Source organism: Chiloscyllium punctatum, chromosome 1 (assembly GCF_047496795.1).
Source record: "Chiloscyllium punctatum isolate Juve2018m chromosome 1, sChiPun1.3, whole genome shotgun sequence".
Taxonomy (NCBI): domain Eukaryota; kingdom Metazoa; phylum Chordata; class Chondrichthyes; order Orectolobiformes; family Hemiscylliidae; genus Chiloscyllium; species Chiloscyllium punctatum.
The window spans coordinates 97323027-97349227 of record NC_092739.1 but is presented as its reverse complement, the minus strand read 5'-3'; the positions used below and the strand labels follow the sequence as shown (position 1 = coordinate 97349227).

At 42.2% G+C, this 26201-nt stretch overlaps 1 protein-coding gene across 2 annotated transcripts in view; it reads left to right on the top strand.

Annotated features, from left to right (window-relative positions):
* The first annotated feature begins 6377 nt into the window (after positions 1-6377).
* The window catches only part of LOC140477446 (interleukin-6 receptor subunit beta-like), an 86049-nt gene continuing 66225 nt past the window's right edge, over positions 6378-26201 (top strand). Inside the window, exons 1-2 of one of the 2 annotated variants that reach the window (XM_072571402.1) lie at positions 6378-6576; positions 9612-9671. The gene's annotated coding sequence lies outside the window, so the exon portion shown is untranslated. The remainder of the gene's footprint in view (positions 6577-9611; positions 9672-26201) is intronic. The other variant, XM_072571386.1, reaches the window with a different exon arrangement.

Sequence of the window (26201 nt, the reverse complement as noted above, 5' to 3'; positions counted from 1 at the left end):
TCTATAGTTCCTTACGGTCCTGGGCAGAGCAGCTACCACACCAGACCATTATGTACTATGACTCACTGCTTTCAATGCTGCATTTGCAGAACTTGGTGAGGGTTCTTATGGACAAGCCAAATTTCCTGAGCCACCTGAGAAAAAAGGGGCTTTGTTGTGCCACATTGACCGTCGCATCTACATGGGAAGTCCAGGACAGATTGTCAGTTATCACCACTCTGAGGAACTTGACACTCTGCACCCTCTCTACCTTAGTTCTGTTGATTATTGATGCGGGTGTGTTTTTTCTTTCTGAAGTCAACAATCAGTTCGTTAGTTTTGCTGATATTGAGAGAGAGGATATCGTTGCACCACATCACCAAGCCCTCTGTCTCCCTTTTGTATTTTGACTCGTCATTGTTCACTCTCTGTCCAACTACGCACTGATATCAGCAAACCAGTATTTGTTTAAAAGTAAATTGTGGAAAAAGGAAATTACCACCAACTTTTTTTTAAAAAAAATCACTGCTTGGTCCTTTGACTAATGCTGGGTACCATGTTGTGGTGGATGCTCAGGAAATAAAAATGCAGTGGTGATTTATCCATATCATAATTGGGCTGAAATACTTAAGTTAGGCAACTAGCTTGGTCCTTAGAATTTGAATATTACTGTAAAGATACTTTGCTGCTTTAGCTTTTTATGTTGCTTCCTTCAAAAGTACCAAATTTCAAATGGTCTCAACAGTTTCTGTGCAGAAGGGTACTGATTGATTTGTGAGCCAAAGCATAGTGCTAGGGAGAAAGACTCCCCAGGTTTACAGAAGAAGTGTAAAGCTGGAATATGTCCTTCATTTGCAAAGTTTGAGTCTGTATCAACTGTAGCAAACCTATAAACTGTATTATGAGCATAACTGCTTATCTTAATTTTTTTAGTCCAGTTGTTATTGGGATTGGATCCTTTGCTTGTCAAAGTTTTAATCAACTGGATCTCAAGTTCTGAAATGTTATTTCATTTGGAGAAGTTTCCTACAGTTATGTGAAAGTTAACATTTGTGACTTGGAGCTTCTGTAAGAACTGTCATTCCCTCCTTTTAATATCTTGCTATAAACTATATCTTTTTGATTTTAGGTTTACATATTTCAGTCCAGAATATTTTAGTCCTCCTTACTACTACTAATTTTCATTTAAATTCCTATTTTTTTCAACTGTTTCCACCTCACTTTATCTTTTGCTTATTCTATTTATTTTTGCTGCTACTGTTTTAGATATTTGCTAATTAACCGAGTCTGGGGCAAGTGACATGTGAATCCAGGCTTCCTGACCCAGAAGTAGAGATGATATCACCAAAGAACAAGAGCAAATTTGCTGTCTGTGTTACTCTTGACCAAATTAGAACAATAACCGGGCCCATATGTCACCTGTCATGTGATATTTCAATTTTTCCAATTGTTCCTGAAATTATCTATTAGCTGCTTCTAAAGACTTCTAGGTTGCTCTGATTTAGAAAATCACAATTGCTATGATGCAGAAACAGGCCATTTGGCCCATTCTTCCTGCACCAGCTCTTCAAAATGAGTATCGTTACCTAGGAGACAGTGAGGTCTGCAGATGATGGAGATCAGATTTGAGAGTATGTTGCTGGGAAAGCACAGCAAGCCAGACAGTATCCAAGGAGCAGGAAAATTGACGTTTCAGCCGGAGCCCTTCAGCAGGAAGGGCTTGTTACCTAGTGCCAATCACCTCCCTGTCCTCCACCCAATCCTTGTGTGCTATTTCTATCCAAATAATCTAGGGAAGGGCAATAAATGCTAGCCAACCAGCAATACCCATGTCCCACAAGTGAATTTTTGTATTAAAAAACCAATACCCTCATGCATGCCTCAATTGAAAATGCCTCCACCACAATTCCAGGCAGTGCATTCAGTACCCCAAATACTTGCTGCCCCGGGAGGGTGTTCTGGATGGGCTGCTCTTCAGAGGGTGGGGGAGGACTCAATAGGCCAGATGGTCTTTTTATACTGTAGGGATTCTGAGTTTAACATTACCTTGCTGTTTAATAAAGTACAGTAACAATATTTGATCTGAATTATTTGCACTTTTTTGTTCATGTATTTTTCCATAATTGATTCAGCTGAGGGCAGAACAAAGTGACTGTCTGCATAAGTCAGATGTGGTCTACCTAAGTCATGTTTTGCATTGGCAAGTTTGCAATATGATCCCTAACACATCTGTAATTAGTATATAATTCTGATTGCTAAATAATATGTTACATTCATGAGCATAGTTCCAGGGCTGAGGAACTTCTGAGAGAGTGGCAAAGAAAATTTGATGAGATTTTCAAAAGCCTGGGGTACCTAGGCAGCACAGATAGAAACTATTCAAGTTGGCAGAAGGATAGAATCAAAGGGCACCAGGTGATCCACAAAACAAAAAGTGTTAACACAAGAATAAGTGTTCTGCATGGTATGTGGTTACATTTGAAATGCATTGCTGGAGACAGGCAGATTTATTGGGACTTTGAAATGAAAATCGAAACATGGGATTTGAAGTGGTTTGGAGACTGAGTTCTTGCAGCCAACTAGTACAATTGGGGAAAGTTTTGATGAGCAAACTAGTCCATTTACTTCAATAGTAGCAACTGTGTGTTTACGTAGCCCCTTTTAAAAGGAGAATTGGTGGTACAAGTGGATAATGAAGGAGGTTATCTAAGAATGCAACAGGGATTGGGATCAGTCGGACCAATGGGCTGAGGAGTGGCAGAAGTCGTTTAATATGAGGTGTTGCATTTTGGCAAAACAAATCCGAGCGCTACATGAAGAGGGCTGTGAACTAAACACAGGCGAATGGGACTAGTTTAGTTCAGGAAACTTTGGTTGTCATGGACAAGATGAAAGGAAGGGTCTGACTCTCTGCTAATTAAAAACAATGACTGCAGATTCTGGATTAGTGGTGCTGGAAGAGCACAGCAGTTCAGGCAGCATCCGAGGAGCAGTAAAATTGACGTTTCGGGCAAAAGCCCTTCATCAGAAATATAGGCAGAGTGCCTGAAGCGTGGAGAGATAAGCTAGAGGAGGGTGGGGGTGGGGAGAAAGTAGCATAGAGTACAGTGGGTGAGTGAGGGAGGGGATAAAGGTGATAGGTCAGGGAGGAGGGTGGAGTGGATAGATGGAAAAGAAGATAGGCATATAGGACGAGTCATGGGGACAGTGCTGAGCTGGAAGTTTGGAATTGGGGTGAGGTGGGGGAAGGGGAAATGAGGAAGCTGTTGAAGTCCACATTGATGCCCTGGGGTTGAAGTAGTCCGAGGCGGAAGATGAGGCATTCTTCCGCCAGGTGTCTGGTGGTGAGGGAGCGGCAGTGAAGGAGGCCCAGGACCTCCATGTCCTCAGCAGAGTGGGAGGGGGAGTTGAAATGTTGGGGCGGTGTGGTTGATTGGTGCGGGTGTCCTGGAGATGTTCCCTAAAGCGCTCTGCTAGGAGGCGTCCAGTCTCCCCAAGGTAGAGGGGGACCGCATCGGGAGCAACGGATACAATAAATTATATTAGTTTCTAGGCGGGTAAAACTTTGGATGTGGAAGGCTCCTTTAGGGCCTTGGATAGAGGTGAGGGAGGAGGTGTGGGCACAGGTTTTGCAGTTCCTGCGGTGGCAGGGAAAGGTGCCAGGATGGGAGGGTGGGTTGTAGGGGGGGCATGGACCTGACCAGGTAGTCACGGAGGGAACAGACCTTGCGGAGGGAAATATACCCCTGCTGGTGGGGTCTTTTTGGAGGTGGTGGAAATGTCGACGGATGATTTGGTTTATGCGAAAGTTGGTAGGGTGGAAGGTGAGCACCAGGGGCGTTCTGACCTTGTTATGGTTGGAGGGGTGGGGTCTGAGGGCGGAGGTGCGGGATGTGGGCGAGGTGCGTTGGAGGGCATCTTTAACCACGTGGGAAGGGAAATTGCGGTGTCTAAAGGAGGCTATCTGGTGTGTTCTGTGGTGGAACTGGTCCTCCTGGGAGCAGATACGGCGGAGGCAGAGGAATTGGGAATACTGGATGGCATTTCTGCAAGAGGTAAGGTGGGAAGAGGTGTACTCTAGGTAGCTGTGGGAGTCAGTGGGTTTGTAAAAAATGTTGGTGTCAAGTCGGTCGCCATTAATGGAGATGGAGAGGTCCAGGAAGGGGAGGGTGGGTCAGAGATGGACCAGGTAAATTTAAGGTCAGGGTGGAATGTGTTGGTGAAGTTGATGAATTGCTCAACCACCTCGCAGGAGCACAAGGTGGCTCACCTTCCACCCTACCGACCTTCGCATAAACCAAATCATCTGTCGACATTTCTGCCACCTCCAAAAATACCCCACCACCAGGGATATATTTCCCTCCCCACCCCTTTCCACCTTCCACAAAGACTGTTCACTCCGTGACTACCTGGTCAGGTCCACGCCCCCTACAACCCACCCTCCCATCCTGGCACCTTCCACTGCCACTGCAGGGACTGCAAAATCAGCACCCACACCACCTCCCTAATGTCATTTATTGTATCTGTTGCTCCCGATGGGGTCTCCTGTACCTTGGGGAGACTGGACGCCTCCTAGCAGAGTGCTTTAGGGAACATCTCTGGGACACCCGCACCAATCAACCATACCGCCCTGTGGCCCAACATTTCAACTCCTCCTCCCACTCTGCTGAGGGCATGGAGGTCCTGGGCCTCCTTCACTACCCCTCCCTCACCCCCAGCTGCCTCGTGGAAGAACGCCTCATCTTCTGCCTCAGACCACTTCAACCCCGGGGCATCAATGTGGACTTCAACAGTTTCCTCATTTCCCCTTCCCCCACCTCACCCCAGTTCCAAACCTCCAGCTCAGCACTGTTCCCATGACTCTACTGTACTCTATGCTACTTTCTCCCCACCCTCCTCTAGCTTATCTCTCCATGCTTCAGGCTCTCTGCCTTTATTCTTGCTGAAGGCGTTTTGCCTGAAACGTCGATTTTACTGCTCCTCGGATGCTACCTGAACTGCTGTGCTCTTCCACCACCACTAATCCCGATTCTCTACTATATGATTCTGTGCACGATCAACAACATAGTGACAGTAAAAGCGACATTAGGATGTGACTGAAGTCTCAAGTCAACAGAGGGAGACTTTTAAAGGAGCTTATGGGAATAGATCACTGGCATCAATTCACCATTGATGAGGCTGTAGGTAGACAAGGTCATAGAGCAACACTGCGTTCTTGGATAGTTATTCTTTTTTACAGAGTGAGAAAGGCTTTTGAACTAAAGGATGAGTTTTATCCTAGAAGCTTACGCTCCGTGATCAGCACGGGCCAGCACGATTTCGGATGAATTGATGTCTATCGAGCATAAAAATTACTGTAGTCAAGCCGGGATCTTGCAGGCGTTGTTTTTGATACCGTTGATGGCGTTTGTAAAGGTGATTTCACATGGGAGGGACGAGAAAGACAGGATTGAGACACGTGAAAAGCGAAAGCAAGACAACTTTGACGAATAGAGAAAAGAGAAACGAAAATTCGTTTTCCAAGAAACCCGAGAATAGTGTGTGTTGTGACCTATAGACGGGGGGGGGGGGGATGTCCAAGCAGGAAGCTGTTCGGGCAAAGTAGGGAAGCAGCACCATCAAAGTGAGGAAAACTCCTGCGAACACAACTAGGGGGTGGGTGGGTAGTGGTTCGATCACATGAAATACAGCGTAACGTTCACGCGGAGCAAAGGTGACAAAAGTTCAGTGCCAGGCAATCGGGTTCTGGAAACAGTTTAGGAGCTGGGGCAGTACCGCGAGATAATCACAGGGAACAAACCCTGGCATTTGGAAAAAAAGTTCACATTCCACGTAGAACCCCCTTTGTCCGCGGAATGGAGAGCGAAGCCTGAACACAACTTAGTGAGAGGGTCCGTACATGTTGGCGTTAGAGAGAAGAGAATCTCAGGCATTGACATTTATAGTCTCAGGGACGTACACGTGCAAGGTGGGAGAGTAATGTGTCCAGGAAAATAACAGTTGCTTCTGGCCATTTTCTGTGATTTACTTTATTCTTGTCTGAGCGTTCGTGGACAAATTTGCAATATGAGAATTGAAAACTTTTGCAACAGAGATTTAGATTTTGCTCCCGTAAAGGGTGTGCCCATTCCCGTCCTTCGCACTGAACATCATTACCAGTCCTTCCATCCACATAATCGAGGGACGGGCAATAAATACTGGCCAGCCAGCGACGCCCACGTCCCATGAGTGAAAAACAAGAAATGATTTTCCTCAACTCGCTACAGTTCTGAGGCACAGCTTCAAGAAGGGCCAAGTCTGTCAGTCAAGGGCTGTAGGAGTTTCCGGAGTCGAAAATCTGCTGCAAATTAGGAAGCGAGATGTGGAAGAGCCAACACAGAATTGCACTGGCTTGAGAACTAAGCATTGGTCGTTCAGATTGCCCAGTTTCTTTTCCACAAAAGTGGAATTTCCCTACACGAGTAGAATCGATTCATTTCTCTAGTGTGTTGTCGCAAGAATTACGACTGTTATCTGTGGCACTACGACTGTGTTTTCGGGATTGCTGGAATCCTCATCATTCACAGTTTGCTCACATTTTCAAAATTGTTTTATCGTGTGAGTACTCCTTGTTCGTGTTTCTACTTGTATAGGTGAACAAATTGATTCCCTTCGAAGATGACGAAGGTACTGTACTAACTTTGCAAGTCAACTCAAGTTTTTTGGTCACTAAATAGCAATGTTCAACTGTTTACAGCTGATTAAAATAGAATGCATGAAAATGATTACATTAGTCAATTGCAGCATTTTTAGTCTTACTTTTCGGGACAGTGCTGTGCTGTGTACAACTGCTCATGTGATGTAGATTTAGAGTAAACCATGTGGCAAATTTAGAAGTGCAGCAAACGGACTGGTAATAATGTTTGCATTAGATCATCAGTTTCCAATTCCCCACCTTCCCTCATCTAATGAAATAGAGACAGTTCAGTGCTATAGACTGTTGAGTCTGACAGCAGTGGGCAAGTTGTAGGAGAGGATTCTGAGAGATAGGATTGACATGTACTTGGAGCAGCAAGGACTGATTAGGGATAGTCAGGATGGCTTTGTGCGAGGGAAATCATGTCTCACAAACTTGATTGAGTCTTTTGAGGATGTAACCAAAAAGATCGAGGGCAGAGCAGCAGACATTGTTTGTATGGACTTTAGTAAAACTTTTGACAATGTTCTGCATGGTAGACTAATTAGTAAAGTTCGATCATAATGGATCAGGGAGAGGTTGCCAACTGAATATAAAATTGGCTTGAGATTTGAAACAGGGTTGTGGTGCAGGGTTGATTTTCGGACTGGAAGCCTGGGACAAGCAGTGTTCTGCAGGGATCAGCGCTGGGTTCACTTGATTGTCATTCACATAAATGATTTAGATGAGCATGTAGAAGGCATGATTAGTAAGTGTGTAGGTGACACAAAAATTGGTGGTATGGTCAAAGTGAAGGTTCTCTGAGATTACGAAGGGGTCTTGATTAATTGGGTCAATGGGCTGAGGAGTTGCAAATGGAGTTTAATTTGGATAAAGGCAAGGTATTGCAGTTTAGTAAAACAAACAAGGGCAGGACTTACACAGTTAATGGTAGGGACCTGGGTAGTGTTGCCAAACAGAGAGACCTAGGCATCGAGACACATAGTTCTTTGAAACCTTGTGCCACAGGTGGTTAAGAAAGCAGTGAGCATGATTGCCTTCAATGCTCAGACCATTGAGTGTAGCAATTGGGACATAATGTTGAGGTTGTACAGTACATTGTTGAGACTACTTTGTGTGTACTGTATACAGTTCTGGTCACCCCACTATAGGAAGGATATTATTAAATTGGAGAAGGTTCAGAACACATTTGCCAGGCTGTTGCCAGGACTGGAGGGTTTGAGTTTTCAAGAGAGGCTTATAACTTTTTTTCACTGGAGCATAGGGATGACCTTATTGAGGCTTATAAAATCATGAGGGACAAATATAAGATGAATAGCAAAGGTCTTTTTCCTAGGGCAGGGGAGTTCAAAACTAGGGGACATATTTTTAAGGTGACAGGAGAAAGATTTAAAAGGGACCGGATGGGAACTTTTTCAGACAGACGGTGGTTTGTATGAGCAATGAACTGCCAGCAGAAGTTGCAATATTTAAAAGACATTTGGACAGGTATATGAATAGGAAAGGTTCACAGGGATATGGGCCAGGCACAGGCAAATGGAACTAGTTTAGTTTTGGAAACTTGGTCAGCATGGATATGTTGGACTGAAGTAGCTGTTTCCATGTTAGTATATCAACATGCTGCAATTGTTAATTTTCTGACCGTTTACATGTTACATGATCTTGGGGATTCCAGCCCCAAGTTATTTTCCTGAATTTGATTTAAAGCTATTTCAAAATGGACTCTCACTCCTTGCAAACCAAGACGCACTCTTAAGCATCCAACAGTGTTAAATTTCATGGTAAACAGAACTAGACACGTACTGAATAAAAATCTTCTGTAATATTTCGTTTCTGACATTACGTAGAATCCCTGTGGTCTACCTTTATCTTGTTATTGGACTCAGATAGAGCACAGAATTTGACCAAAACAATTCTGATATATCTCACAACAAAAACATTTTATTGTGTATCTCTTGAAATCAAATTTGTTATTTCAACATATATTGAAACCAAAATAAAAAAAACCCGCTTGCTTGTATTTAAACTGTATATGTATTGTAAGCATTGGGAGGACTTTCAGCCCCATTTTCAGCCAAATGTGGTCTTCTAGCATAAGGAATAGTGGAACATAGAAGTTATCATCCTGCTCCATGCCATCATCACCCTGATGGAATCCTTGAACCAAACAGCTTCAGCACCTGGGTTCTTCAGTATGTTATGTAAAGTTGGGATTGGATGCCAACACAAAAGATCTTTTTCACTTGTAATGTGTCAGTACCAGTTATGCTGGTCAATTTTCAGAGTAACTTGATTTAGCCTCATTTAGACTGTAATACAGAAAAAAACCCTTTTTGTTCAATGCAACCTCAGCAAACAGCGAACATTTCAAATGAGAAATAACTCAATGTCGAAAACTAATAATACAGTGATTGTTTTTGTAATATGTATATTGTACCTAAAATCTTGGTAAATAGAGTGCAAGAGTATGCATTTTAAACAGAGCCTGCAATTTCTGTGAGTTTCCTCTGAGGAGGAAAAGTGCAGCAGAAAAGTGTAAGTATTTTTGTTTTTATGTGTGAAAGTGTAGAAAACATAGAACATAGTCCAGTACAAGAACAGACTCTTCAGCCCATCATGTCTGCACTAACCATGATGCCATTCTAAACAGGTCCTATCTGCCTGCATAGGAATAATATTCAGGTAATTTAACTTATGAAGAATACAGGAAAAGAAAACTTGCCTTTTGAGGAGGATAGAAATAACTATTGTCATACAAATCTAGGCAAAATCAACCCATGAGTTTGGTTTATTTGGAAAACAAAGAGAGACTAAAAAATGGACAAAAGTAGCTTTGGAAATGGCTTGAGGGGAAAAAAAGTGTAAAACTACAAAACTCAGAGCCCAAACATGTACTTACTTTAAACTCCCCCAACAAAATGCTTGTGTTTGACAAAATTCTGTTATTACTATACAGATATCCACACAGAGAGTTTCTGTGAGTTTCCTCTGAGGAGGAAAAGTGCAGCAGAAAAATGTAAGTATTTTTGTTTTTATGTGTGAAAGTGTAGAAAACATAGAACATAGTCCAGTACAAGAACAGACTGAGGCGGGAATTGAACCCGGATCTCTGGTGCTGTGAGGCAGCAGTGCTAGCCACTGTGCCACCATGCCAACCACTATAATTTTGGTGTACTCTTAGAAGTTGCTTGACTTTTACCTGTACTCTAGAATAGAATAGAATAGCCTTTATTGTCACGTGCATTTGAATGAGCGCAGTGAAAAGTTTGAATATTGCCTCTTGGTGCTATCTTATATACAGGGTATCTGGATACACCAAAATTATTGGAAAGAATTTGACATAAGATTGACAGATGTTGTAATTCACTTTTATTTAAAAGAATTAGGTTAGTAGGCAATGGTGCAGAAGAAGTTATAAGACATCATAAAAGTAATACAGCATTTGCATTAATCCTATTTGATACTAGCCTGTGGTGTGGTAGCACAATTGAATCTCTTCAGTGACTCCTAATTGTAAAATTACTTTCTAACGTAATGGAAGCAGATTCGATGGTGGCTAATTCACTTCTACTACACACAGCTGTGGTGACAGCTGTTTTATACAGGTCCAAAGCTATCACTTGGGATGACAAGTTGAGAACTTTGAAGGTTTGTACCCTGACTGGCACTCCAATGTTCAATTCCTGCAATGGTGCAACAGCCTTGTGAAATGAAAATTTGGCTTTCTGCATGATTTTATGTGTCATCAGTGGCTCTCTAGCTTGCTTAGCTTGATAATCATTACAAGTACTGCATTGGCTGTTGTGGACCCTGATATTGTTGCTCATGCGTGGTCAGTAAAGCAAAATTCTCACCTTCCTTAACTTGATTTCTTGATATATTGCAAGCAAACTGTAGCCTCTGTTCTCTCTATTCTTAAGGAATAATAAATATTTCCTTTGTACAACGTGTCATGTCCAGAGGATATAGGCCTGTCCTCTGTAGATTTTCTTCACAAGGCAGTCTAAATATTCCAAATATTAGCCTGGTAAACCTTCTCTGAACTGCTTCCACTGCATTAACATCCTTCTATAAGTACCAGAAGTGACTTAATTGAAACATATAAGATCCTGAGGGGTCTTGACTAGATGGATGTTGAAAGCATGTTTTCTTTTGTAAGTGCATCGAGAGCTAGGGGTCATAGTTTAATTTTAAAGGCCTCACAACGCATGGATATTGCTGTCTGGACTGACATTTATTACAAACCCTTAATCGCAGTTGAGATAGTGGGAGTAAGCTGCTTTCTTGAATTGCTGCAGTCCATGTGCTGTAGGTAGACACGCAGTGCCTGTGAAACATATGAACATAACTATCAGGAATAGGAGTAGACTACTCCATTATTCAATAGCAATCAGAACCTCAATTTTATGTCTCCACCTGCTGCCTCCATCCCTTGATTTCTGACTGACCAACAATCTGTCCATCTCAGCCTGAAGAATAATTAATAAAGGCATGTCAACAATCCTCCTCAGTTTTAAATGATTGGCCCCTTGTTCTGAGATGGTACCTCCATGTTCCAGATTCCCCAGTCGGGGAAACAACTCCCAGTGTCTCCCTGTCAAACCTCTTTAGAACCTTATATATTTCACCTTTCGTTCTTCTAAACTCCAGAAACTATTGGCTGATTTTACTCAGCTTCTGATCGTAGGACAACTCTTGTCATTCCAGGGACTAACCTTTCTCTCCACAGATGCTGCCAGACCTAGTGAGTTTCTCCGGCATTTTCTATTTTGGTTTGGTTTGGGAAAGTTCTGTCCTCGGTGTGCACTAAGTCTAACCCCAAGGCATGGTGTGCATGAAGTAATATTAAAGAATGTTTTCACTGGTAGGAGAGACTAAGACCCAAGGGCACAATATTAGAGTAATCTGTGTTCAAAATGGCAATTAAACATGTTGATCCTGAATTCCTTTGAAGGATGTTTTATTCTCTCACTGTAATTTTGTGTAAGTATGTGGAATGCTTGGAGACACTATGTAAATGACTGTTTACATCTTTGCTCTGGGAGTTAATGTGTGATGATGACCAGCAGGAGCATAATGGAAATTCAAGGCTTTAATATTTATTGTTTGTTTTAAAACTCCTGGAAGTATGTAATGAAATATTTGTTTTTCATTTTGAATAGTTTACAGAATTGTTGTGCCAAAGTGCATAATAATAAAACGTAGCTTTTGTTAGTGACTAATGAGCATCTGCTGGCACATCAATGTAATGTTATAATTACATTTTATTACAGTCCAAGTCAGTTTTACAAGTAAGGGGAGTGGCCTTGTGGAGAAAGCATAGTAATGGAAGGAATTACTGCCAGAAACGGAAATCAGGCAGAAAACAAATGTACACAATTTATTGTACTTGACAACAGATAATTGGATCAAAATGCACTCTTGAACTGATATGATTTTAGATGTTTTATGAGTTATTTACATTTGGATTAATTTAATGAAGGACTGATGGAATAAGATAATTCAACATTCTGCATTCTGGGCCTCAGACTTTGCTTAAAATTAAAATTTGAATTACTTTGGTTAATTTCAATCTGCTTCCTAAAAGGTTGAAGGGGTCTTGTGGTGTAGTGGTCTTGTCCATACATCTGAGCCAGGAGGTCCAGATTCATGGTTTGACTGTTCTAGAGCTGTAACAGAGGATATCTGAACAGATTTGTTAAAAAGATTCTACTAAAAGTTCAATCAGAAAAAAGGTCCACAAATTAGAACTATTAGCATTCAAGCTGAATTCACTAATTGCCTCCTCCTAGTTGGCCAAATAGAATTCGGAGAGAACTCTGTCTGCCTGAGGCTCTTGTTGATTTTCTGTAGTGCTGCAAAATCAATGAATTGGCATTGAAACTGCAAGATTCATTCAGGGGATGACTTGCTTTCAGCAGAATGAACAGAGTAATAGATTCATTCTAACGTAGAGATGGCCTATTGGGTTTGTATTGTTAAACATTCTTTCTGCATTTACTTTATCTATTCCTTTAAGAATTTTGTTAGCTTCTTCTCATTTTCTAAATTTTAGAGAATACAGACTCTGTCTCCTCAATCACTCTATACATGAAAGTCCCAAAATCCTAGGGAAAGGTCTTGTGAACTTCCATTGCACTCCCTTAATGATGAAGATCCCTTTCCTTAGCCAAGGGTACAATAATCAAGTTGTGGCTTCATCAGTTTTCCATATGATTGAAGTAAGACTCCTTTATCTCTGCACTAAGATCACCATGTAATAAAGGCTGATATCTATATTCCCCGTTATCTGTTTCTCTTCTGTGTGAACCACTGAGATCTATGCATGTCACTAATTTCACTAAAGGAAGAAAAGGACAACCAACTCCCATTCCTAGACGTGATGGTACAGAGAACACCGAACGGAGAATTCACCACAAAGGTTTACAGGAAAGCCACACACACAGACCAAGTCCTAAACTATGAAAGCAACCACCCCAACACACGCAAACGAAGTTGCATCAAGACACTATTCAAAAGGGCCACAACACACTGCAGCACACCAGAACTACAAAAAGAGGAAGAGGGACACCTATACAAAGTATTCGCCAAAAACGGATACCCTCGCAATTTCATCAACAGATGCCTAAGGGAGAGACAACGGAACAAGGACATGCCGCAACCCAAAGGACTAGCCACACTACCATACATCAGGAGCATTTCTGAACTGACAGCCAGACTACTGCGACCACTAGGACTCATAACAGCACACAAACCAACAGCCACGCTCAGACAACAACTTACCAGAACGAAGGACCCGATACCCAACATGAGCAAAACTAATGTAGTGTACAAAATCCCATGCAAGGACTGCACAAAACACTACATCGGACAAACAGGAAGACAGTTAACGATCCGTATACACGAACACCAACTAGCCACGAAACGACACGACCAGCTATCCTTAGTAGCCACACACACAGATGACAAGCAACATGAATTCGACTGGGACAACACTACCATTATAGGGCAAGCCAAACAGAGAACAGCCAGGGAATTCCTAGAGGCATGGCACTCATCCACAGACTCTATCAACAAACACATTGACCTGGACCCAATATACCGGCCACTACAGTGGACAGCTCGAACTGACAACCGGAAGCGGCAGAGACAGGCCACTATAAATGCCGGAGGAAACAGCACAGAAGCGCTTCACAGGAGGCTCCCAAGCACTGACGATGTCACCTAGACAGGGGACGAAACGTTTGCAAGACAAATTCCCAGCTCGGCGAACAGAACCACAACAATGAGCACCCGAGCTACAAATCTTCTCCCAAACTTTGAACTAATTTCCAAAACTGAGAGGCAAAGCTGGAAGAGGTATTGATGCATTGATCGGCATGTGTGGAGGCTGCACTAAGTGTTGGTTACTGTACTATTTCACTTCAGAATTGCTCATTGCAACTGTATGTGAGCATCCGGTAACTTATGAAAACGGACACCCAATGCATTTAAAAAATGCAAAAGCAGCATAGCAGCACAAATTTGGAAATAATGGCCATGTACTTGTTTAAGAAACTTTAGGTTAACATCCTTCAAAGAGACTAGCCTCTTTTTGTCTTCATATAATTGTTTAATCCAATGTTATAATTGGCTGAGCTCATTTTGGTTATATTGCCAATAGTTCCAGATTTATTTCCAGCTTCTGTGCCAAGTTCAGTGGGGAAATCTAGGAAGTATTGGAGAAGCAATGCTGACCAGACTAGTTCCATGGGAGAGGGAAAATAAAATCAGATTCCCACTCTTGATGACTAGCTAATGACCCAAACTGGTGTGGACTGTATTGGACTCTGTGAGTGTGTGAGATGGCTTGTGTCATGCCAACACTCAATATCCTGGCTCACAACATTTGGATTAGGTACCCACAAATAACTGCTGTGAAACTCACGCCCAACAGTAAAATACTCCTGAAAACACCAATTTTGTTCTTTGGTTTCATTTGTTGAATATATTTAAGCATTAGATTGCCAGATTTGTGATCTCTCAAGGAATCAAGAAGTATATTGTGAAAAATTGTGAAAAAAATCATTGGATTTTTCAATCCTTTCAAAGATGATTTGCTGCTTCTAATACTTACAATGCTGGTGAATAATCAGGAAGTGCTGAAACTTAATACTTTGTGATTTTTAAAATTTGTAATACTCTTCACTCATACGTTTTACATAATATAAAAGTATGATTATGACATAACTATGTATTATACGTAAAATACAATAAATCTATCACATGCTTTATCAAAATCTCACTAAACATAATAGTTCATGAATGTCTTAAATTGAATATAACTCTTCTACAGTGAATTCTAACATGTAACTACATTAAGATATACTATACAGTATTCAGAAGAAAGTTTGTTACTGTTATAATTCATCTACGTTCATTGCTCCTGTAATCATAGCTTGAATCCATATTTCTGAACAAAATTCAATATTAATCTCACTCATCTCTCATTAACCTTCTCTTATTTTAATTATAATGAAAGCTGCTTTTATTTCGAGCACAGTATGTACACTAAGGTTGCCAATGTGGATGAGCTTGCATTCCCCTCCCTTGCTGTATGCCCCTTGAGTACATCCCAGAGGGTTACTACCATGATGCAAGAATACAAAAATTGTTTCCTGAAGTGAATGTGGACATAGAGATATACAACACAGAAACAGACCGTTAAGTCCAACTCATCCATTCTGACCAGATATCCTAAATAAATCTAGCCCCATTTGCCAGCACCTGGCCCATAACCTTCTAAACAGTTCCTAATCATATATGCATCCGGGTGCCTTTTAAATGTTGTGATTGTACTAGCCTCCACCACTTTTGGCAGCTCATTCCATACACACACCACCACATAGGTGAAAACGTTGCCCCTTGGATCCCTTTTAAATCTTTCCCCTCTCACCTTAAACCTATGGTCACTAGTTCTGGACTCTCCCACCACAGGGAAAAGACATGAGAGCATAGAACTAGGAGCAGGAATAGGCTGTCTGGCCCTTTGAGCCTGCTCCGCTATTCAATTAGATCATGACTCCGTTCCACTTACATTTTCACCAGATCCCTTAATTCTCTTATTTCTTTCATAAAAGTATCTACCTTAGCTTTAAAAGCGATTACTGAAATAGCATCAACTAGTTCCCTGGGCAAGGAATTCCATAGATTAACAACCCTTTGGGTGAAGAAGTTCCATCTCAGCTCAGTTCAAAGCCTGCTTCCTCTAATCTTGAGGTCACGCCCTCTTGTCCTAGTCTCACCTATTAGTGGAAACATCCAATCTATTTCTATTTTATCGATTCCCTTTATAATTTTATATATTTCTATAAGATTCCCCCTCAGCCTCTCCTCATATGCCAACCCCCTCAACTTTGGAATCAACCTAGTGAACCTCCTCTGCACCCCCTCCAGTGCCAGTACATCCTTTCTTAAGTAAGGAGACCAAACCTGCATACAATACTCCAGGTGTGACCTCACCAGCACCTTCTATAGCTGTGACACTACCTCTCACCCCTTTAGCAATGAAGGACAAAATTTCATTTGCCTTCCTAATAACTTGTTGTACCTGCAGACAAACCTTCTGCGATTCCTGCACAAGGATTCCCAGGTCCATCTGCAAATCAGCATACTGCAACTTTTTACCATCCAAGTAATAATCTATTTTGCTGTTACTCCGACCAAAATGTGTCACTTCACATTTACAAACATTGTGTTCCATCTGCCAGATCTTCACCGATTCACTTAATGTATCTATGTTCCTCTGCAAAGTTGCACAGTCCTCTGCACACTTTGCTCTGCCACTCATCTTAGTATCATCAGCAAATTTTGACATCCATACATGTGGTCCCCAACTCCAAATCATCTATGTAAATTATAAATAATTGTGGTCCCAATACTGATCCCTGAGGCACACCACTAGTCACTGATTGCCAGCCAGAATAGTACTCATTTATCCCCACTCTTGCTTCTTGTCAGGAAACCAATCCTCTGTCCATGCTAATACTTTACCCCGAACACCATGTATCTTCATCTTATGCAGCAGCCTCATGTTTGGCACTATGTCAAAGGAAATCTAGGTACACCACATCCATTGGGTCCCCGTTGTCCAACTTGCTTGAAATGTCTTCACAGAATTTCAAAAGATTTATGAAGCATGACCTGCCCTTCATGAACCCATGCTGCGTTTGTACAATGGGACAATTTCTTTCAAGATGCCCTGCTATTTCTTCCTTTGATAAGATGCTCAAGCGTCTCTTCCCCCCACCCGACAGAGGTTAAGTTCACTGGTCTATAATTCCCCATCTTTTTTCTACTTCCCTTTTTAAACAGTGGCATCACATTTGTTATTTTCCAAACTGCTGGGACTGCCCCAGAGTCCAGTAAATTTTGGAAAATTACTGCCAGTCCACCTGCTATTTCTCCCACCATTTCTATTAGTACCCTGGGATGCATTCCATCAGGGCCAGGAGACTTTTCTGTCCTTAGCTCAATTAGCTTACCTAACACTAGCTCCTGTGTAATAATAGTTGGTGGGCAGCACGGTGGCACAGTGGTTAGCACTGCTGCCTCACAGCGCCAGAGACCCGGGTTCAATTCCTGCCTCAGGCAACTGACTGTGTGGAGTTTGCACGTTCTCCCCGTGTCTGCGTGGGTTTCCTCCGGGTGCTCCGGATTCCTCCTACAGTCCAAAGATGTGCAGGTCGGGTGAATTGGCCATGCTAAATTGCCTGTTGTGTTAGGTAAGGGTATGGATGGGTTGCGGGTCGGTGTGGACTTGTTGGGCCGAAGGGCCTGTTTCCACACTGTAATGTAATCTAATCTAATAATTGTTTTCAGGTCCTCACCTACCTTCATCTCTTTGTCACTTACTGGCATGTTATTAGTAGCCTCCACTGTGAAGACCGATGCAAAATACCTGTTCAATGCTTCAGCTATTTCATCATATCCCTTTATTAACTGCCCCTTCTCATCCTCTGAAGGACCAACATTTACTTTAGCCACTCTTCTTCATTTTATATATTTAAAGAAACTTCTGCGATCTGTCCTTCTATTCTGTGCTAGTTCTTTCTCATACTCTACCTTACTTTTCTTTATAGTTCTTTCTTGTCTTTCTGTTGACGTTTAAAGTTTTCCCAAACTTGTAGATTCCTGCTGTTATTGGCCACATTTTATGCCTCTCTTTCACTTTGATAGCCTGCCTTATTTCCTTAGATACCCTTCCTCTTACAGTCCTTCCTTCTCACCGGAATATACTTTTGCTGAGCACTGAAAAATGTCTTTGAAGGTCCTCCACTGCTCATCAACTGTAGCACCATAAAGTCTCTGTTTCCAGTCTACTTTAGTCAGGCCCTCCCTCATTCTATCATAGTCCCCCTTATTCAAGCACAGGACCCTGATATTGGATTTTATATTCACACTATCCAGCTGTATTTTAAATTCAACCATACTGTGATTCCTCCTTCCAAGAGGATCCCTGACTATGAGGTCATTAATTATTCCTGTCTCATTACACAGGACCAGATCAAGGATAGCTTGCTCCCTCATTGGTTCCATTCCTTACTGTTCAAGAAAACTATCACAGATACACTCAAAGAACTGCTCCTCAAGGCTACCCTGACCGAGCTAGTTCAACCAATCTACATGCAGATTAAAATCCTCCATGATAATGGCTGTACCATTTTTGCAGGCATTAGTTATTTCCTTGTTTATTGCCTGCCCAATGTTATGTTATTATTTGCTGGCCTATAGACTACACCTATCAGTGACTTCTTCTTCTTGGAATTCCTAATTTCCACCCAAATGGATTCAACCGCATGCTCCATTGATCCTATATCATCTCTCAGCCCTGATGTTATCCTTGAATATCAGAGCTACACCACCTCCCTTGCATTCCTGTCTGTCCTTCTGAATAGTCTGGTCTCCCTGGATATTTAATTCCCAGTCATGACCATTCTGAAATCTTATTTGTTTTCAAACTGATTTGTGCCTTTAACTCATCAACCTTGTTACAAATGCTACGAGCAATAGATAAAGTGCCTTTATGTTAGCTTTCTTACCATCATGATTCACAACATTTCTAATATCTCCTGAGTTATCATTCATTTTTGCTTCTTTCATAGTCTGCTTTGAACTTAAACCCTCCTGCACATAAACCATATCTATTTACCCTATTCATGCCTCCCATGATTTTATAAACCTTTATAAAGTTACCCATCAGCCTCCAATGCTCCATGGAAAATAGCCCAACCTGTTCAGCCTCTCCATATATCTCAAACCCTCCAAACCTGGCAACATCCTTGTAAGTCTTTTCACAATATCCTTCCTACAGCAGAGCCCAGAATTGCGCTTTGGTTCAGCCACAATTGAAATCCTATGTCCTGTACAGCTACAACATGACCTTGCAACTCCTAAACCCAATGCTCTGACCAATAAAGGCAAGCATACCAAATGTTTACTCCACTAGCCTGTTTATCTGCGACTCCACTTTCAAGGAAGTATGAACTTGCACTCCAAGGTTTCTTTGTTCAGCAAGACACCCCAGGATCTTACAATAAAGTGTATAAATCAAGATTAGAGTGGTGCTGGAAAAGCACAGCAGGTCAGGCAGCATCCAAGGAGCAGGAAAATCAACGTTTGAAGAGCTTTTGCTTGAAACATCGATTTTCCTGCTCTTTGGATGCTGCCTGAGCAGCTGTGCTTTTCCAGCACCACTCTAATCTGCAGTGCCTAATTAAATGTATAAGTCCTGCCCTGATTTGCCTTTCCAAAATGCAGCATCTCACATTAAAGTAAGTTCCATCTGCCATGTACAGCCCATTGGCCCATCTGATCAATGTCCCACTGAACTCTGAGGTAACCTTCTTCACTGTGCATTACACCTCCAATTTTGGTATTATCTGCAAACATACAGCCACACCTCCTATGTTCACATCCAAATCATTTATATAAATGAGAAAAAGCAGCAGACCCAGCATCGATCCTTGTGGCACACCACTGGTCAAACGCCTCCAGTCTGAAAGCAACCCTCCACCACCACCCTCTGTCTCCTACTTATTGAAAGGAGACTGAATTGTTGGTTCATTTGAAATTCTGGGTTGGGGTGTGTACTGACTGATAAACATTGAGTTTACTCGATCAATGTGAATAGAATTGACCAGACTGAATTTTAGGGCTGATCATTATCCACTCGTTTGCCTGTCCAACTGTTCTTCTCTCTCTCTTTGGGCCCTATCCCCACCCGTCATTTACTCCTTACCCCCCTCCCTCACCCTATCTTCTGCATTAAAAAAAAACCTTTTCCTAGCTACCATCAGTTCTGGGGAAAGATCACTCAAACATTAACTCTGATTTCTCTCCACAGATGGTCCCAGATCTGCTGAGCTTTACCACCAATTTCTGTTTGAGTTTTAGGGCTATATTAGCATATGCAACTGGATGATGACACATCTTAAAGTAATGCATTGCATCTTTAGTACTTTCGGAGATTATTTACTGGAGCTTACTGTCCAATAGCATTCCACACAAATCATTGCTGGGTTGCTTATTGTTCATGATAAATAAAATGATAGAGTATAAATGTGAGAGGGATGATAAATAAGTTTGCAGATGACATGAAGATTGGTTGAGTGGTTGACAGTGAAGAAGAAGATCTTAGGTTACAAGAGGATATAGATGGATTGGTCAGATGGAATTTAACCTGAAAAGCATTGTCCTGAGGTGACGCACTTTGGACAAAGTAACAAGACAAGGGAGTACTCAATGAATGGCAGTGCACTAGGAAACTCTGACAAGCACTCGGACATTGAGGTGTTTGTCCACATCCCTGAAGGTGGCAGAATAGATTAATGAGGTAGTTAAGAAGGCACACTCGTCACTTGCCTTTATCAGACATGGCAGAGATTGTAAGAGCCACAAGGTTAAGTTGGAGCTGTACAGAACTTTGGTCGGGCCACAGCTGCAGTACCGTGTACAGTTCCAGTCACCACACTGTAGGAAAGATGTGATTGCACTGAATGGGATGCAGAAGATGTTGTCTGGGATGGACCAATTTAGTTATGAAGAGAAGTTGGATATGCTCCAGTTATTTGCTTTCGAGCAGAGAAAGCTGAGGTGAACCTGATTGAATTGTACAAGATTATGAGGGGAATGGACAGGGTTGATAGAAAGCAGCAGTTCCCCTAAGTTGAAGCTCAGCAATAAGGGGTATAATATTAAGGTAAAAGGTAGGTAAAGGGGATTTGAGGAAAAATGTTTTCACTGAGAAGTTGCTGGGAGTCTGGAGTGCACTGCATGGGAGGATGGTTGAGGCAGGAAACCTCACAGTCTTTAAAAAGCACTTGCCTGAGCATGTGGAATACCATAACATTCAAGGCTATGGGGCAAGTACTAGAAAAGGGGACTGATGTAGATTGAGTAGTTGTTGACAGTGCAGACTTAGAGACCCTTTGGTCCAACCCGTCCATGCTGACCAGATATCCCAACCCAATCTAGTCCCACCTGCCAGCACCTTGCCCATATCCCTCCAAACCCTTCCTATTCATATACCCATCCAAATGTCTCTTAAATGTTGCAACTGTACCAGCCTCCACCACTTCCTCTGGCAGCTCATTCCATACACGTACCATCCTCTTCGTGAAAAAGTTGCCCCTTAGGTCTCTTTTAGATCTTTCCCCTCTCACCTTAAACCTATGCCCTCTAGTTCTGGACTCCCGACCCCAGAGAAAAGACTTTGTCTATTTATCCTATTCATGCCCCTCATAATTTTGTAAACCTCTATAAGGTCACCTCTCAGCCTCTGACGCTCCAGGGAAAACAGCCCCAGCTTGTTCAGCCTCTCCCTGTAGCTCAGATCCTCCAACCGTGGCAACATCCTTGTAAATCTTTTCTGAACCCTTTCATGTTTCACAACATCTTTCTGATAGGAAGGAGACCAGAATTGCACGCAATATTCCAACAATGGCCAAAACAATGTCCTGTACAGCTGCAACATGACATCCCAACTCTTGAACTCAGTACTCTGACCAATAAAGGAAAGCATACCAAATGCCTTCTTCACTATCCTATCTACCTGTGACTCCACTTTCAAGGAGCTACGAACCTGCACTCCAAGGTCTCTTTGTTCAGCAACACTCCTTAGGACCTTACCATTAAATGTATAAGTCCTGCTAAGATTTGCTTTCCCAAAATGCAGCACCTCACATTTATCTGAATTAAACTCCATCTGCCATTTCTCAGCCCATTGGCCCATCTGGTCAAGATCCTGTTGTAATCTGAGGTAACCCTCTTCACTGTCCACTACACCTCCAATTTTGGTGTCATCTGCAAACTTACTAACTGTACCTCTTATGCTCGCATCCAAATCATTTATGTAAATGACAAAAAGTAGATGACCCAACACCGATCCTTGTGGCACTCCACTGGTCACAGGCCTCAAGTCTGAAAAACAACCCTCCACCACCACCCTCTGTCTTCTACCTTTGAGCCAGTTCTGTATCCAAATGGCAGTTCTCCCTGTATTCCATGAGATCTAACCTTGCTAATCAGTCTCCCATGGGGAACCTTGTTGAACACTTTACTGACGTCCATATAGATCACACCTACTGCTCTGCCCTCATCAATCTTCTTCATTACTTCTTCAAAAAACTCAATCAAGTTTGTGAGACACGATTTCCCACGCACAAAGCCATGTTGACTATCCCGAATCAGTCCTTACCTTTCCAAATACTTGTACATCCTGTCCCTCAGGATTCCCTCCAACAACTTGCCCACCGCCGAGGTCAGGCTCACTGGTCTATAGTTCCCTGGCTTGTCTTTACCGGCCTTCTTAAACAGTGGCACCATGTTTTCCAACCTCCAGTCTTCTGGCACCTCACCTGTGACTATCAGTGATACAAATGTCTCAGCAAGAGGCCCAGCAATCACTTCTCTAGCTTCCCACAGAGTTCTCTGGTACACCTGATCAGGTCCTGGGGATTCATCCACTTTATTGTGTTTCAAGACATCCAGCATTTCCTCCTCTGTAATCTGGACACTTTGCAAGATGTCACCATCTATTTCCCTACAGTCTATATCTTCCATATCCTTTTTCACAGTAAATACTGATGCAAAATATTCATTTAGTATCTCCTCCATTTTCTGTGGCTCCACACAAAGGCCGCCTTGCTGATTTTTGAGAGGCCCTATTCTCTTCCTAGTTACCCTTTTGTCCTTAATATATTTGTAAAAACCCTTTGGATTCTCCTTAATTCTATTTGCCAAAGCTATCTCACGTCCCCATTTTGCCCTCCTGATTTCCCTCTTAAGTGTACTCCTACTTTCTTTATACTCTTCTAAGGATTCATTCGTGGTAAAAACAATGACTGCAGATGCTGGAAACCAGATTCTGGATTAGTGGTGCTGGAAGAGCACAGCAGTTCAGGCAGCATCCAAGTAGCAGCTGCTCCTTGGATGCTGCCTGAACTGCTGTGCTCTTCCGGCACCACTAATCCAGAATAAGGATTCACTCGGTCTATCCTGTCTATACCTGACATATGCTTCCTTCTTTTTCTTAACCAGACCTTCAATTTCTTTAGTCATCCAGCATTCCCTATACCTACCAGCCTTCCCTTTCACCCTGACAGGAATATACTTTCTCTGGATTCTGGTTACCTCATTTCTGAAGATTTCCCATTTTCCAGCTGTCCCTTTACCTGCGAACATCTGCCTCCAATCAGCTTTCAAAAGTTCTTGCCTAATGCCACCAAAATTGGCCTTTCTCCAATTTAGAACTTCAACTTTTAGATCTGGTCTATCCTTTTCCATCACTATTTTAAAACGAATAGAATTATGGTCGCTGGCTCCAAAGTGCTCCCCCACTTACACCCCAGTCACCTGCCCTGCCTTATTTCCCAAGAGTAGGTCAAATTTTGCACCTTCTCTAGTAGGTACATCCACATACTGAATCAGAAAATTGTCTTGTACGCACTTAAGAAATTCCTCTCCATCTAAACCTTTAACAGTCCCAGTCGATGTTTGGAAAATTAAAATCCCCTACCATAACTACCCTATTATTCTTACAGATAGCTGAGATCTCCTTACAAGTTTGTTTCTCAATTTCCCTCTGACTATTGAGGGGGTCTATAATACAATCCCAATAATGTGATCATCCCTTTCTTATTTCTCAGTTCCACCCAAATAACTTCCCTGGATTTATTTCTGGGAATATCCTCCCTCAGCATAGCTGTAATGCTATCCCTTATCAAAAATGCCACTCCCCCTCCTCTCTTGCCTCCCTTTCTATCCTTCCTGTAGCATTTGTATCCTGGAACATTAATCTGCCAGTCCTGCCCATCCCTGAGCCATGTTTCCGTAATTGCTATGATATCCCAGTCCCATGTTCCTAACCATGCCCTGAGTTCATCTACCTTCCCTGTTAGGCCCCTTGCATTGAAATAAATGCAGTTTAATTTATTAGTCCTATCTTGTCACTGCCTGCCCTGACTGTTTGACTCCCTTCTGTTCTCAGCTGTACCCGTCTCAGACCGATCTCTTTCCTCACTACCTCACTGGGTCCTACCCCTCCCTCCACCCCACCTTACTTGTTTAAATTCTCCCAAGCAGTTCTAGCAAATTTCCCTGCCAGTATATTAGTCCCTTTCCAATTTAGGTGCAATCCGTCCTTCTTGTACAGGTCACTTGTACCCCAAAAGAGATTCCAATGATCCAAAAATGTGAATGCTTCTCCCATACACCAGCTCCTCAGCCATGCATTCATCTGCTCTATCCTCCTATTCCCGCCCTCACTCGCTCGTAGTACTGTGAGTAATCCAGATATTCCTGCCCTTTTTAAATTTCTGCCTAACGCTCTGTAATCTCCCTTCAGAATCTCAACCTTTTCCCTTCCAATGTCCTTGGTTCCAATGTGGACAATGACCTCCTGCTGGCCTCTCTCCCCCGTGAGAACATTCTGCACCCTCTCTGAGATATCCTTGAACCTGGCACCAGGGAAACAACACACCATTCTGCTTTTTCTCTGCTGGCCACAGAAACGTCTGTCTGTACCTCTGACTACAGAATCCCCTAACACAATTAATCTCTTGGAAGCCGACATACCCCTCGCTGCATTAGAGCCAGTCTCAATACCAGAAACTTGGCTGTACATGCTACGTTCCCCTGAGAATCCATCACCCCCTACATTTTCCAAAACAGCATATCTGTTTGAAATGGATATATCCACAATAGACTCCTGCACTAGCTGCCTACATCTCTTACCCTTCCTGGGGTTAACCCATCTATATGACTGTATCTGAGACTTTCCCCCCTTCCTATAACTACCATCCATCACATACTGTTGCTGTCGCAAATTCCTCTTCGCGTCCATCTGTCTCTCCAATCTATCCACTCGATCTGATAAGATTTGCATCCAACAGCATTTATGGCAGATATAATCCACAATAACCCTTAAACTATCTTTAAACTCCCACATCTGACAAGAAGTACATATCACTGCAAAGGCCATTTTTGCTCCTTCACAATCTACAGACGCAGAAAATAACACTGTTTTATTCCTCTACAAACACTGCCCCAGGTTAAATTAATAGTTATGGCTTATATTTTAGGTTTAATCAAGAGACTTATCTCCAAAAACATATAATCAAGAAAGAATCCACTATACTCACTACTGCAGCCTTTCTCTTGGACAGATTTAAAACAACCATTAACTTATCTGATTCTGTGCTGTGAACTTCGCCCAACAGTTCCTCCAAGATTAGTTGTGAATTTCACTGTTTGTTAATTTTCCCAGATGCACTCCGATGTCCAGCGACATATGAATTCAAACAGCAAAGGCAACAGGTTTTCTCTCTCTCTCCTGCACTGTCCTCACCATGTGCTTCCTTTGCTTTTCTCCCTTTTAAAACTGCTGTTGTTTTGATTTTTTTTCCAAAGTTCCAAAACAATGCGATAGCATATAAAATAGTCATTGCTGCTCCTGGAATTCGAGGAAATCACCTCCAACGCCCTAAAATACCTCAAAAAAAAGGAGCAGCTCTTACAGCCAGAAATTTTTCCTGTCCTCCATCTTGGATTACCTGATGTGCTGAATGGCCTGTTCTCTACTGTATAATTCTATGAATGTCATAATTGTGGTACAAATGGAAGTTCTTGCCTCAGCCAGGGTAGACAATGAATATTGTACCTTCCTGGTCTCTGCACCAAGAGGAGCATTGATTGACTGCGCCACTGTAATCACTTACTGGGGTTATCACATTAAACTGCTTGCAGGCATAAGGAACCTTTTCCAGTTAATGTACATGTTAAAGCTTTTTTTTTGTCATAGAATCCCTACTGTGGAAAAGGCTCAGGACCTAAGTTTTGTTTTTAATGACGTTGGCATCCTTTTGCTCAAACAAATTATTTGCTTTGAAAAGGAAAAATTACTTAAAAATAAATACTAAAGATGCAAAAAAGGTGCTAATCTCACTTACACATGTTACACATTTATGCAGTTTGCCCTTACTTGTTAATTATCAATCACCTTTTGTAC